At 34.1% G+C, this 13,230-nt stretch overlaps 1 protein-coding gene across 5 annotated transcripts in view; it reads left to right on the top strand.

Moving 5' to 3' along the window:
• Positions 1 to 13,230, top strand: part of krz (beta-arrestin protein kurtz) — a 68,849-nt gene that overhangs the window by 22,003 nt on the left and 33,616 nt on the right. For all 5 annotated transcript variants that reach the window (XM_076120466.1, XM_076120481.1, XM_076120473.1 and 2 more), the window contains exon 2: positions 2,485 to 2,550. The gene's annotated coding sequence lies outside the window, so the exon portion shown is untranslated. The remainder of the gene's footprint in view (positions 1 to 2,484; positions 2,551 to 13,230) is intronic.

Here is a 13,230-nt window from a genome sequence, read left to right as displayed (position 1 = left end):
ATGTCGCTCACACAGTTATTATACACATTATAACATTCAATTGTACGCGCATGAACATGATATTGTTTTAGTGCCTAACTTGTGAGCACGATTACAGCAATCTGCCTTAAAACACATGCGCAGTTGATTAAATGACACATGTGGTAGATCACAAATAAAATTCACATTTAAACCGATACATTACAATGCGGGTAATAGAATACACAAAGCACGTTTTAAGTAGACACACTGCGACCGAGTTGGCACCGACCCTAGACCGAACGGTCAATGCGTGGGAGGTCGCACTTTTCATAGCAAAGTACACGATACCTTTTAGCTACTATTTCCCTAGAGGGAAATGAAAGCTTCGAGTAATATTTTCTTATCATATGACGAATATTATTCATCATATCGTGGCTGGTTATTTAAATAAATTGTTTAGTCAGGACATTACGTCAAAGAGCCGAGCTTCAAGCCTTTAACCGATTCAATATTCCATAGCTCAAGGCAAAACGGAGCTTGCAGATTGTAATACTGTTTATCCAGATTTAAAGAATAGGGACCAGGATTATGTTGTCTCTGGGGACAAGAAAATAAAATCCTTTGGTACGAGTAAAGGTAACATGTTCGAGGATTGAGCAGGGTTGTCGAGACTCCCCATGGACCTACCACCGCCTCTAGCAGGTCGGTTTTTCCAACAACTTAACTAATTTCACTCTTTTATGTTTGTTAAAACACCATAACAATGCTATTTTCCTGCCGTAGAACTTACCAAATACGACTTTTTGTAGTATAAATCAAGTATGGTATACTTGGTATACTTAATATGTATTTTGATTTTATTTCTAGCATGAACGAATACACAATCAAACGAAACTCGTCTTATTTTCATTTGTGAATTTAATAAATTTTATTATTTTATCGTGTTCAATTTTCTGGGCCGTCTATTTTTATCATAACATCGCAATTGAAAACAGCGACTCTTGAACTCGATCTAACGACCACTTGAGTTGATCTAGAATTCTAGACAGTGCCGCTTGTCTCATAACTCATAATAATAGGAGTATTTATGTAGAGTTCAAGAAGCGGCGGGCCACGTAGCGACATTTATGGCAGCCCTAATCTAAAGGAAAGGTCGGTTATTGGTTTTCGCCGGTAAAAGCCTCGCTCGGTATTGATGTAAAGGAAATCTAATAACAAGCATGGAGGTGACGTATGTGTGTAATATAACATACGTAGCTAATACGCAGCCTTGTGATCGTTAGCTCACACTCACAGGCGGGTACACAGGGCCCATGTCGGCTCCACGCTCCACCGGACTGCTAACTTTTAATTAAATAATTGCTGGCAATTCCAAATTTGATTAAGCTCTCTTTAGTTCTCAGAAAATAATAACGGATACCCTTGCAATGCGAAAGTAGGCCAAACGACTTATAAAAATGCTTTATGTTATGATCAGTGAAATTAAAACCGTAAGATTATACGAGTTCTAATGTGACTTGAAGTTGTAAGGAATATTTTAACTTGCCATATTAAGCTTCTAATAACACTTATTAGCGTCGAACAAGTATTTTAGTTCTGCCTTTTAGAGACATTTTTACATTCCTCGGCGTAGAAACGGCGAGGTGTCTTGGCTTATTACGTGAACCTTATTTTTTTCTTACCTCAATTTGACACTGTTATGTAGCTCGATAAAATCTTGCGTATGCCATTAGGAAAATTTTATAGTATTTCAATTTTATAGTAAGTACCTAATCAGAACGTGTATTTTCATTGTAAAAGGCGATCTCGGAAGGTTACAGAAAGCTGAATCTTTGTAAATGAGAAGTAAATTGTTGTGTAAGCAAGGAAAAAAAACAAACATTATACGAATAATTTTCCGTAGACTAAAAATAACATCCGTTGGAAATTAACTTGTTGTGAATTAGATTATTAAATGTTTGCTCAATTAGCCTGTATATTACAGAACATTAAAATTTTAAATTGAAGCGAAGTTTTCAATTAAAGCGTCCACTGAGAAAATTCTGTGGCTACGTCACTTGGTCGCGTTCTTATCTTTCTGATGTTAACTTTGACGGCGGCTCGCGGCGCGGAGGTGGCTAAGGGCGTGACGATGAAACGCCCTTCAACGTCACTGCATATTATATTTTCCCCGAAATAATACAATAGATAATCACTTTTGACGCCATTACAAATGGACGTGGGCGGTCTCAAATTATGACTTGTTTATTGAAGCTATTTTCAAAGCCAGGTGTCTACTCTGTGAGTGCCTTGAAACTGGCCGGAGATAATTTTCATTTATGAAAAGTTTTCAGTGTTTGTTTACATCACCATTTTAGTAGGCGTTGGTTCTCAAATTACCGAAGTTTAAGAATTGCGTAAAGGATTTTTATGTATGTTCTACTTATAAGTAAAACAAAATTGTTTGCTAGTTTAGGAAGTTTTCTACAATATTTGTGTTTACTTATGTGATTTGTTTCAATAATGCATTGTTTATTGTTGCAGGTTTATGCTGGCCTTGCGCAAGAGCAGTTTGCGGGTAGACCGCGCCGCCTAGCCGCCAGTTGAAAAGTAAGTTCGATACAATTTTTCTTCTTTCATTGTTCAAATAAAATGCGAAAAGATGAAAAATTTGGTGACAGACACATTGTGTATTTTTTCACGCTCTTTTATCACTTTTATCGTCGTTGTTTGACTACACCCAGTCACGATATCTTGAAAGTTATGCCGGAACATTATATTTTACAAACTTAAATGAAGTTACTACTGGATTTTGCAACGATAACATCTAGATATCATTCTTTGTTAATAAAATGTTATTACATTCGACAATAAGGTAGTATTCTTATTAATATCCTAATATGTAATCTACGTAATTAATTAATCATCAACAAAGAAACAATCATTTTTAATGCAAACCGGCAATGAGTTACGCTGTACAGATTACCGTCATTACAGATTATACGCATATACATGTATCTAAGTTAATGTTTGTAATCACATGCTCGCACAGAGCGACATGATCACTAGCTTGTGTGAATACATGATACACGCCATATGCCATGAAACGTGTCTGTTCATACGCGTTACGGTATGATTACTGTTGCCGATTAACGGCCATTTGCAATGTTCTGTCAAAGATGATAACGTCAAAATGGTATACTGATTTAGTACAAAATTTTATTCATGAATGGATCAGGTTTGCTTCATATATATTCGGTTCGGCTCATTCGGTTCGGCAATGTTTATCGAACAACAAAACCGACTCGACTCACTTGTTCGTCTTCTGCCGATTGGGTTCATTTAGGTACATATTTTGCCGCTAGGCCGATTAATGCCGAACCGAATATGTGTGTAGCAATCCCAATAGAAAGCGAACTACGATTAAGTATAGATCATTCTTGTCTTTAGTAAGTAAACAGTGGATAGTTTGAACGATAGTAACGGGAGTTAAACGACCGACACGGTAAAGGTAGAGTAAACTTTTCATAAAAAAATAGAGGTAGGAAGTAAAGTTTTGATTTATAATGAGATAATAGTTTTTCCCTGTATTATTACAGAATCCAGCATGAATCACGTAGTATTATGGAGGTGTATTACTAAATGTATTGAATTGACACGATATTCATTTCTGGTGGATACAGTCTGAACAGAAGTCCCAGACCTAGTATTATATGCATGGGCGTATGTTTCTTCTCAACAATGAGAAAAATACTCTTAGAACGTTAAAAAAGCCACTTCTTTCATAATAAACTGACTGTAAGTAAATGGTCCCGTAGTTATTTTTGGTCCTCTTTAAGCACAGCTAAGCCACTGTGTATTAAATATTCGGGATATCGTTACACTCTAAAATATCGTTTCATGAAAACGGTAATACCCCAATTTGTTACGATTTGGAGCTCTGAGTTGACAAACCTCTAAGGAATACGTGTCCTACTTTTTAAATCGAGCCTTTGTTTTTAACTTAATACAATTGTAACGTTGTTTTTTATTAGTCTTTATTTTTTTTAGCTTTTGCTACTAATTAACAGTGCTCACTTGGCATTTAATAATAGAAAATGTTTTAGCGTTATTCTGCTATTTCTTGTCAGTCTTAAGGTATATTTGTTTTATTTCGACGGGTCATTATTTTATAAAGGCTTCATCAAACAGTACGTATTCAGTTTCATTGTATTTGCTCGCACTTCGGCTCTTCTGTACACCAAATTAATATTCATCGAAATAATACTAACTTTATGATTACTTTGCGTTTGTTTTATAAAATATTGTTTTCCCCAAACTTTTCGGAAGCCTGAATCACTGTATGCTGGAGTGAAACCAAATACGTAAAAAACAGAAAATACTCAATATTTAACAGCACGTATATTTCCGCCAACATCTACGAAATAAGCGACTTTTTGTATCGGTATAATAAAAGGCCTGATAGAGCCATAAAACCTTTAGCGAATGGTTACCCATATGGTTAATCATTGAGTCAAACGTTTCAACCACAAAAGGATTTATGTCTGTTTGAAGTGATAAGGTCTCAAACCTAACTCGATTGTAGACTAAAGCGTAAAGATTACCAAATAGAGAGTGCTAAAATTATACAATACTGGCTCTCAGTTACAAATAGAGCACTCAAGATCCACAGAGCGCAAAGTAAGATGCGACGAGACCGTGTAAATATCAATATTCCCGCCACAAAAATGGTTTTCCACTCAGCTGGCAAATGTTTCGAACGAAAACGTGAATAGGTCGCCAGGGACTCGCGATCACACAACACAGATAAGGAAAACATATTCAAATGAATTATCTTAATACTGACTAATACTTATGAATATTTATAATAACATGAAAATATAAGTCCATAACAGTATAATGTTATGACTATGGCTAAAAATAACATTTGCCGGATAGATGGATAACTGTAGTCGTCGCAGATCCAGACCAAAACATTGCAGTTTGTATTGAGTTATTTGATATAATCCTCGGAGTTATAAAGTTAGACATTCAATCTCAATATTGTAGCACAATGCAGACGACATTCCGCGCAAGTTTGATCGTTTTAATCTAATCCCTGTGTCATATTCATATGCGAGTTGGCATTGTTTTGACCGACGAAATGTTCATACTTTGTGTTATTGTTGTTTTCAGGCGTTGACATTTTCATACATGGTCACAGCTCAGCTTCCACACGCCACTCCATTTATATGAACTCGAAACTTGTTAGCAAATCAGAGTCTAGATTTTATACTATTGAATTACGTTGACTGATAGTGATAGAGTTCTATTGTTGTATATGGAAATTCGACTTTAAAAAGAGTTGTACAATACAAAGAATTGTCGTATGATTTTTAGGCGGTGTTTCAACAATGTTCGTGCATGTATGTTCGACGTTTGTGTGTACCGTGTTGACCGATTGTTGATTCTACGAGGCTGATTCAGGCGTTGTGTATTGTGCTGTCGCGGGATTTGCATGTGTTGGTACAGTGAAATAACACTGCACAGACTACACGCCCTACTCGTACGCAAATTTAGGCACGCTGCCAATTGAATAAACGGTCTTATTTGAAAGACAGCACTGATATGATTTAGCACGTCTCACTCATACTAGAGCTATGTAAACAGCAGTACAACTACTTGGAACATACGTACTCTTCCTCATCTGTATATATCATAGGTACCAAAATTCCCTTCCTGATATCCACAACACACATGTATCTCTTCTAATATACTCGAAGATGTTGACAGCAGTGTATGAAATTGTGCATTGTAATCATAAAGTTATTAGTAACTTACCATTAAAGTATTATTGTATGAGTGTTAAAAATGCAAATGCACATTTTCTACGAACTCTATCAATCTAGTTTAGTGTGTCAGAACGTAATTTAAAATTACAAAGTGTTTGATGAAAGGAATTAATTTACGCGTTTGTAAACGATCGAAGCTGCCAATAACATTATTAGGTGTAAAACAAGCGTATGACGTTGTATGCAACATTATTAAAGTCTGTAGTAAGTACTTCATTCACATCGCAGAATCCGGCGTGGCGCCATCTTATCTTATCGGATGCTGACAGTTCAAATAATAATAAAATATTTGTAGATATAACCACCTGCTGCATGCCTCCGTAATTTATTATATTTTGCTCTAAAGTCAACAAGGAGAGCATGCGTTAAGAATTATAATGGCCGTGGACTGTGAACACAGTTTGCGAACGCGGCCGATGAAAACCTATGTCGAAACATCAAGCAAAATCGAAGTAAATAATGCGTAATCGCGTGAATTCCGAAATCGTATCGGTGATGCTCTGAACAATATGTTCGTTGCAATAAAAAAGATTATATTTGTGTGAAAGAGTGATGTGCGATTGAGCCAAGTGACGTCTAATTGCAGTCATTAATTAATTGATTCACTATTCTGCTTATTCAAAACATAGTATTACTACTCACGTTTTCTTTACGTCAAACAAACGGTTTTTGATTCATTCATTGTGTAGGTAATTAGTGACTAAAGTTATGGTAATTGTATGTAAACCACGGCACGTTTAAAATTGCAAATAAAGAGAAAATACTTCATCAATGACGAATGTTCGTGGTGTCATTTAATTATATTAATTTATTTAAAATACAAGGAAATAAATCAGCATGCTTAAAACTTGTTCGATAAATAACTTTTCTGAACAGTTTTAATGTCACAGTTAAATTTATTTCTATCGCTTTTTCTAATTGGACGGTAATATATTATAAGCTTCTGTCTTACGCAAAGAGTATGCAACGAAGAAATAAAGAAAATTAATAAAATATAAGCTCTTTTTGCCCACATTTCTATTAAACAATATTTACGAAATACTAAACTATCAACAAGTTAGTTTCGAAAACCACGATTCATTTTACAAATTAAATTAATTAGTAAATTCCATTAGGGTAAGTGGGGATCTGATTTAGCCTCGGAATATTTTAATGCTTACGATATACGGCTCCTATATAGAATCATTTACCGTTATATAAGACAACCATATTTGTTTTTATTCTAGTTTATCGTTAGACGTGTCGAATTAAGTCCTAATACCTTAACAATGGTAGGTATGAACCGAATCTCGGTTAACCAAATATTAATCGTCTTGCGAACCACTGCTCATAAAGTAATCAGATTAGTTAATGAACATTCCGCGAATTCTCACTAATTTCCTTTATCTACCGTGAGATATTCGACGGATTCCATATAAGACTCCAGGCAAATATAGTACGTTATTGTTGTAGGTACCTAACTAGTACCTAGTTTTGTAAAAATATTAACATTTAGGAATAAAATAATTAGACTTTCGTCACCAAGCTCGTCACTATTTTTATCAAGTGTTTGTAGTTTATCTATTCTTAAAGTGGTTCAAGTCGAGTACTTTGGTTGAATATAGCTTAATGTCTGATGGACGTTCCATCCCAAGTACGATTACCCGTCTACAACCTGCTTGCACTATAAGTAAGTTGGCTCCTTTATCATTGTCAACTGTGCGTGCTAAGTTAATATAGTTTGTAAATCTACAAAATTACATCATTACAATCTTGTTTATGCCCGTCTCCTGCAAGATGGTTGTAATAAGCGTGTGTTTATTAATATGTATCGAATCAGATCGATGCGTCTTATCAAAGTTTAATTGAATTTAACTCGCCGAATCCATTAATTAGTTCAAAGGTCGGCAACATACGAATCAATAGCGACAATAAATTAATCATGAGTGCTGAAACTTTATTCCCAATGTATCTTTATGGGATAAGTAATTTATTATTCAAACAAATATCGTCAATACGATGTTTGTTTGTATTATACAACAAATATTTTGTTTGTTAAAGTGATTGTATTGTAATATGAAGTACACGTTTATTCCCACAAATAATTTCCTCCAAATCATATAGAATTGTGTACCTTCACGATACGCTACAACAAATTGAAATATAGCAATAAATAATGAACATTTATTTATTCCAATCATTTCCTTTATTTCCCGAATCATATCGGAGCAAGTACCTTCGAGATACGTTATAACAAATTTAACTGCCACGATCAATACATCGGTACAAGTCATAAGTACATACACATGTTAACAGTTAACCAGCTGATATCAAGATTGTTTGATGTCCCAGTTTCATTTCCTCTCTGTGTACATTGCATTCCGTTGTCGAAGTTTATAAAGGAAGTTTAAGACGAAAGTACGGGATGGAATCTTGAGCCGCGGCTCTTGATCGATAACTGTCGAGGGCCGTTGAGCTTTTATCGGCAGATAGTTCGATGAAAACTCGTTCAGATATCGATAAAAAAGATGATCCACTAGAATTCTTGAGAATATAGTGCAAAATTATGTTGACAGGTAGACAAGGTGATGTTAATTTCTGAATTTACGACAAAATCGGATATGCGTCACCGTATCGAGTTTATATAGAGTCATTATGAATAGTATACCTATCTCTAATCTTTGATCATTGACTCATTTACGAGATAAATGTCTTTACTTACTCATAATTTCCTTTAATTTTATAGGCGATTAGTTTTGATAAGTGATTTCGCGTTTTTCAACATCAATAAATTGTTAAGTTTTGATAAGTGATTTCGCGTCTTTCATCGATTGTAAAATAAAGTTACTGTTCGTTTGAAAACGCCACTCCTAGCATTGTTTGAGCGTTTATCTTCAAGGAGATCAATACCTACAAGGCACCGGTAATGATTGTAGATGCCACTGGCATTAATGGCAACAAGGTTGACTCTTATCTTTCAATCTTGTAATCTAATACTGCACGGACGGACGTGCTAAATTAAAATAATAAAAAAAACCTGTTATATTTAATCCTATTTTTGGTATGTGATTTTTTTTCGTTAGATAGTCGGCTATATTAAAATGGTGATATTATCCGTTTTATTTAAGTTTGTATAGTCTAATCTAATATTTCTTTACTAATCTAATAATTTTTAAAATAATCCTCCAAAACGTATGTATATTTAAAACGTAAAATCGTTTGCTAATGTTGAGAATTATGTCATATTATTATTTGACACGTTTAAATCATCGACGCCACTATATTTGTGCGTAAAGTTATTAACGGAAACGTACTAATCAATACGAACACTATTCATTATACATACGTACACTTTGTGCGTACTTATATAAATGATACAATCAGAACTTTCCGCCTTCGTCCTATTAATTACATACATTTGCAAGATAGGCTCTTTCGTTAAACCTACCCGCATATAATTAAAACCTTCGTTAAAATCTTTCAGGCACGATTTAGTTTCACATAATTAAATGAAATCTTAATCATTTAATCACCCCTCTCTCTTTTTACTAGTACTTAGTTAAATGAGAAAAATTGCCGGCGAATGCCCCGCTTAATTATGCCAAGGCTCAATTAAGATTTAGTTAAATATTACAGCAGTGGAGCCCGTTACCTCTCACCAATAAGGTGCTTATTTATGAGGCAATAAAGGCTACGATGGTGTGTATTAAAACGGGTACTTAAGCTCTTATTGATTGGACGGTATTAAGGTTGCATTATGTATGAAGCATATGATACACACGTGTGCGTTGATACATTTAATTAATATTTACAACGATTGTTAGACATGTTTTTTCATAGAGTAACGTCATTGCTTTTAATAATATAAGTACTGCGACTGATGTCTTTATATGACTAGCAATTTGAATTTTATTAGCGTTTTATCGCTGTCTGTTAAGACTCGTAAGACAGTATCTTATTGCTGCTAAAATGGAACGGGCACGATACCTATGTACTGTAGCTATTATACCAAGTGTTGATGCACTCGCTGCGGCTGAGATTCTCCGCTATTTTACTGAGATACTGACTTTTACGAGTGTCTTTAGCCAAGCTTACCCTGACATTTTGATATTCAACATAAATTGCGTTGTCACGGAAGCCTACACTAAATTTGAGGGCCAAGAGAGGACGAAGACAGCTACTATAATAATGTTTCAGAAATATTGTCTTTAAATATCAAAACTATACTTTAAATATGTATGTAATCTTTATATATTTGTACGTAAACACGTACTGCTTGCGCTATTCGTGCGTGAAACACGTTGTAAAAGAGAAGGTAATGGCTTTCACATAAAACAGAAAGGTGTCTTGTACTACAGTAGCATAATACAGCAGTTTAATATTTTCAGTTCTAAATACATTTGAATATTAGAATCGTAAATGTTGGACACTGTACAATAAACATTTTTTAAGAGTTATTATATTCCACTGTTTAAAATACTGACTGTTGACTGAATATGTTGGTATACTAGAATAAGTAGCACGCAATAAGATGATATGCTTAGTTTTAGACTATACACTGTTTATGACAATACATAAAACTATCATTTGAAAAGGTGCTTCGGAGAGCTTTTCGGGCGGCTTGAGCAACTTTGACTCTAAGTTAACCACTAACCATACGATAAAATAAAAAAATAATTTATACAGGGCGAAAAGATAATGTATTTTTATTGCAAAAACAGATTAAATACCAAGAATTAAAATTATGTAGACAAATCTATCGTTAAGTTAACAAGGCGGTATGTTCACAACATTTATACAAGTCTTATGATCAAGTAATATCTTAAAACATACTTATTTAATAGCTCTCATAAAACGTATACGTTCCCATTTCAATTTGTATAAAATGTTTCAATATACGTTAAAGTAATTGGCGCATAACATTGTTCTGTTACAGCACTTAGCGAATGAAACGCCATAACGATGATTGAATTTGGTATTTTATTTAACCTTTTACAGTTCAAATATGACTATCACTTTTGTGGTTGAAGTTAGAACAAATTTATGCCATCAAAAACATTCTGTAAAAACCTCAAGTCTCGCCGTAAAAAGTTGTGAGATCAATATAATACCAAGTCGATTAATCTATTTAGTCTCTACTTAAAAGACCTTGTGTCTTAAGTTATTACGTATGTTATTATCATGCCAATTTAAAAAAAAATACCTCTAAAACAAATAGACCGACCTGGTCATCGCATGATTTGATTAGTTAATCCTTCTGAAATGTTAATGGCGAATTTGTGTTTTCTTGCGATGACCAAGTCGATCTATTTGTTTTAAAGGTATTTTTTTTTAAATTGGCATGATAATAACATACGTAATAACTTAAGACAGAAGGTCCTTTAAGTAGAGACTAAATAGATTAATCGACTTGGTATTATATTGATCTCACAACTTTTTACGGCGAGACTTGAGGTTTTTACAGAATGTTTTTGATGGCATCTCACTTCTTTTTGTAGAGCGAACATAAGTCCAATTTGTATGGAAAGACGTTTTTTTTTCATAATTCAACAAATTTTCCTACGGGAATGTTGTTCAGTTTCATGGGCTGAACACCCTTACCCACCCTATACCCCCTCCCGTTATGCCTCATATAGTAGGTACCTATTTACACCTATTTATTTTATTTTCTACAGTAATAATAATTCTTTCATTCATCAGCACTTGACCTAAATGAATAAATGATTTGATTTTGATTTTGATTTCATTAACTGCAAATGTAACCTTGTAATCTTATACATTTATATCGGATTACAAAGTTATTGTTGCAGTTGATGTATTTAGAAAACTGGACCGAAATTAGAATATATTGAATTTTTCCCATGATTAAAACACTAAACCCTATTTGTATTCTAAATTTTAAGCTTCTAAGTCTGCTAGAAGTACCTTAGACTTTTGATGATCGGTGAGTCAGTGAGTCAGTGAATCAGTGAGTGACAAAATTCAAAATTTTAACAAGTTGTCATTCTTAAACTACTGGTTCAAATTGACTGAAATTTTAAATATACCGTGTTTATACAATGACTAATTAGTTGCTGAAAATCCAGGCTTCTTGTTTTATCCACAACGAAATTATAGGGGTGTCAAAAATAGCCCGAATTGCTTCGAGAAAAGGATGTTACGGCCGTGCCGCTTTTTTTTTGCTCGACTTGCGGGGGCACTTCCGTGCCCCCAGATAGAACATTTATACCGCTTTTGTACAAGAGAAATTTCAAACACAGTAGGATGAGGCAAGGATATGTAGGCATATGTATAGCAAAAGCCAATTAGCAGTAACAGCTCTCGCAATGGGATTCTGATTATTTCACAAGTAACTGCATAAAATTACAATAAAAATCAATGTTTGCTTTTAACCACATTTCGCAATCGCTGTAATGAAATGGCTTTGTTCAGATTTCATTTTCATTGACGTCATTAGAACCAAGCATTGACGCTTATAAAACTGCTGAACGAAACTTTATTCAGAATATTATGTTGGATTTTATATTATTTCTAAACCCAGTATATACGTATAACACAGCCATTTCATATTTTAGTATGTTAATATTATTTTATAAGCGAGAGAATAAAATGAAAACTCCTTTGAACTTATAAAATACAGCAGTATACGTACGATCTAACATTGCGTTGTACCTAATTAAAATTGTGTTATTTTTAACGATGACGTAGTACAAAGGTTGAGAACATTGCAGTTACTTGCATTAGGTAATGTAGTTATTAAGTAACCTACATTCACGGTAATTGTCTCACCGCGCCTGCATTAACAGGCTACGGCCCGTAGTATATACTTAATTACGTAGCGCTACGGGCGTAGACACGTAGACGTAGACCGTCGTATCATTAAAATTTATTCCTCTACGTCGGTATTTTTGCTACGGCATTTTGGATATTTTAGGTAGGAATACAAGTAGTATATAATTGTACTGCTATAAACCTGCTTAATGTTCACCAATGTAAAGATGTCTCTTTATAAATGTTAACATGTCGGTTTTGTGTTCAAAAATAACAATATAAAGGTCTTAATTACTACTAAAATCTTACAATGTGTACTTTCCTACACCTGTCTACGACCTTTGACGTTAAACATAACAAGCACTCTTAGACTTTTTCACCGTCACCATTTCAGAACAAAAGAATTAAATGTTCATTATAAAATTCCTACAAAAAACACCGTAATTAATTCTACAATAAAAAGGAATATCGTTCGGCTATCAAGAAATACGAGGTCGCCGGTATAATAAAAATAAAAGCTTCGAAAGCTTAAGTTCTAAACAAAATTACTTTTATAATACCTGGTCTACCTACAGTAGGTAGTCTAGAACGTAAATTAACAATTAGACTAGAAATAAATTAAATATAATAAAAAGGCATATTATACTTTGTGCCTCAGTCGGGTCCAGTAGATCACAAACTTATTTAAATACTATATAGGCATTGAGGG

This window comes from Anticarsia gemmatalis, chromosome 1 (genome assembly GCF_050436995.1).
Source record: "Anticarsia gemmatalis isolate Benzon Research Colony breed Stoneville strain chromosome 1, ilAntGemm2 primary, whole genome shotgun sequence".
Lineage (NCBI taxonomy): Eukaryota > Metazoa > Arthropoda > Insecta > Lepidoptera > Erebidae > Anticarsia > Anticarsia gemmatalis.
Note: the sequence above shows the minus strand (reverse complement) of the source record. Positions and strands in the feature narration are given on the sequence as shown.